The sequence below is a fragment of the Peromyscus leucopus genome, chromosome 15 (assembly GCF_004664715.2).
Source record: "Peromyscus leucopus breed LL Stock chromosome 15, UCI_PerLeu_2.1, whole genome shotgun sequence".
In the NCBI taxonomy this organism is placed as follows: Eukaryota; Metazoa; Chordata; class Mammalia; order Rodentia; family Cricetidae; genus Peromyscus; species Peromyscus leucopus.
Window position 1 is genome coordinate 90025944 of NC_051076.1, and position 3038 is coordinate 90028981.

At 38.6% G+C, this 3038-nt stretch overlaps 1 pseudogene; it reads right to left on the reverse strand.

The window, feature by feature from the left end:
* Positions 1–409: 409 nt before the first annotated feature.
* LOC114704066 lies at positions 410–573 on the reverse strand (annotated as a pseudogene).
* Positions 574–3038: the final 2465 nt, after the last annotated feature.

Here is a 3038-nt window from a genome sequence, read left to right on the forward strand (position 1 = left end):
TGTTCAAGATGAATCAGGCAAATTTTCTTTTTTGCCAATTATTTTTTTTAAATTTTATTTTATAATTTAATTTAATTTTACATATCAGCCTCGGATTCCCTTGTCCTCTCCCCTCCCCCCTCCCCTCCCCTTCCCCTCCCCTTCCCCTCCCCCTCTTCCTCCCTCCAGCCCACCACCCATTCCCATCTCTTCCAGGGCAAAGACTCCCCTGGGAATTGAGTTCAATTGTCCAGGCTGTTGACATTGTATAAGACTGTCATTGAGAAATGAAAAAAGATTTACTGGGATATACCACACAGGAAATATCTATAATCTCTCTGTCTCTGTCTCTGTCTCTGTCTCTATCTCTCCTTCCCTCTCCTCTTTTCAAAACATAGGTATTAAAAAAATTTTCTAGTTCTTTATTGTTATCATTTCTAAGTATCAAATGATTATTATGTTTCTAGCACTTAATATGTTCAAACAGCCATGTTCTAGAAAGAAATGTAACAATGGCTTTAAGTGTGTAGCATATGTAGCTCTTTCTCAGCAAATATACTACACTTGATCTTAGCCAAAAGGCCGAGAAGCGATTTTTCTCAGCAAATATGTATGCAAGTATAAGTAAAGTGGGGTGGATTTGCTTGCAATGTACCTTACTGTAAGTAGGTAACAGAGTGTGAGAAAAATGTTCTCCTTTCAAAAGTATACTTCAGAAATACAGACAGCCTCCATTTTGCTTTTTGATCATGACTGCCTGAAGTCACTTTCCCTGAATAACAGGGGAGGAAACCTCCACCTGAAGTTGGTCTTGCAAGCTACAACACCTGTACTATAGACTCCTATGTCAAGATCAACAGAGCAGCCTTGCCAAGAAAGGGGCCACTAAACAGGGTATGGTGATGCATGCCTATAATACCAGCACTGAGAAGGCAGAGACAGGTCGATCTCTGCAGTGACTTCCAGGACAGCCAGGGCTATCTAGAGACAACCTGTCTGTCTCAAAAACAAACAAACACACAAACAACGGAGGGGGGTGGACTACTTTAAGAAATATGAAATTTGCCACATTCTTAAACATTTTACATTTGTTTTTTCTCTCTCTCTCTCTGTCTCTCTCTCTCTGTCTCTCTCTCTCTCTGTCTCTCTCTCTGTCTCTCTCATGTAAGTGTGTGTGTGTGTGTGTGTGTGTGTGTGTGTGTGTGTGTGTGTGTATGTGTGTGTGTTTGTACCTACACCTACACAAAAATTCCTCTGTACTGTGGAGGTCAGAGAGCTTCTTGTGGAAACAGGGGCTGAACTCAGGCTTCAGGTTTAGTACACGCCTTCATTCCCCTGAGTCATTTCATTGGTTCCCATCCACTTTTATAGTTAAAAATAAAAGCAATTGTTGGAATGTATTTCACTCTGCAGTGGGGAAATCCTAGAACACTGCCAAATCTTACTAGAGATACGGTATGCAGAAAAGTTACGAAAACACAAGATAAAAGTTGCTTCTGAACAAAGGGGACAATATGCTCATAACACAGGGATACTTTGATCTGAGGAGTGTACGTTTCATAACTGGAATTCATAAAGCACATAGAAATTGTATATTCCAGTGCATAAACTAGTCTTTATTGTGATGATTGTTGTGTTACAGGGATAACATCAAAAAAAGAAAAAAAAGACAATTACCGCTTGGAGAGAGTATTCTAAAATCCAAGAAACTATTTTTTCTGAGGAAAAATAAAGATCAAACTTGCTCTTAATATTTTTAGTGTTTTTTTCTCAATAATGTGTTCTGGTTTGTCTTTTGCGTTTTTATTCACTATAAATGTCTCCCTGCATTCTTAACAGCTTTAAAAAGCTGCTAAAATTGCGCTGCTGCCCTCTGTGGCCACGCCTCACCTCAACCCATTAAGACTGCTGGCTGTCCTTTTATCCCCTGCCTGTGGCGCTCTATAATTGCCATCGCCTTTCACAGCACCCTTGTCCTTGTTTCTAAGTTAAGGAATACATCTTCCAGCCTGTACCTTCCCTCCCCTTCTCTGCCCCATCACGTCATCTCTCTGTGTTCTTCAGGTCTCTGTCTCTAATGGGCTTCACCTCATCCTCTCCTTCAAGGGATAACACGGCACATGGTAACCCTTTTGATGTTTACCTTCTGCTCTGACAAGTTGTTTTGATATCTGCCTTTGGCCTTGGGAGAGAGAAAGCTTATAAGTTGTATTCTACTCTGAAGTCAGTCAGACCCTTGCAATTTCTGTTTTTCTTTCATTCTGCAATTGCTGATGGTTGATGGTTTCTTTTCAATTTATCCTACATTCCTCTTCACTTCTGCAGCCAATGTTCCACAGGACTGTTGCTTAAAATGAACTTTATCTATGCACTTCTGTTAAAAATCAGTTTTCCCCCTGCTTTCTCTTTCTTACTCACTTGTTTTAGGACTTAACTACTTTAGGTTTTATGCATTATGCTTTCTTGTGCATTTTGAAGATTCCATCTGTGATGCAGTTGGAACTGTTGGATTACCTACAACATTTCAGAACTTGGTTTTGTCATCTACAAAGTGGACTATGTGGTTTTGTATTGCAATCAGAAAATACAATAAAATACATACATCTTAAAAACTAAAAATCTATTCCGCTGCTTTTGAAGGTGCACATGTGTATGTATATAAGTGTGTCTTATCTATTATTATGCTGAACATGAATTAATACTTTGTAGTTTTTGTCTGAATAAATAATATTTAAGTAAAGTTGATGTTTTGTCTCTAGGAGTTGGCATAGTACTTAAGAATGATTTATTTGTCTCAACTCGAAAAAATAATTTTAACAGAATTTCAGGCTTGAGTGTTGTGAAACTGACAGAAAGCTCTTGAAGTTTTAGTTTACCACATCAAAGTAGGTTCAGTGTACTACAAGGAGTTTATATTGGATTAAATTTTTAGGGGTTATTAATAAGAGCATAATTAAGACGGATGGATGCTTTGTGAACAATATCTATCCCTTTTGTTCTGGTTGACATTCAGGGCATGTGCAAAAAGGAGGTGAGCCTCCAGGATTCAGAATAATTCA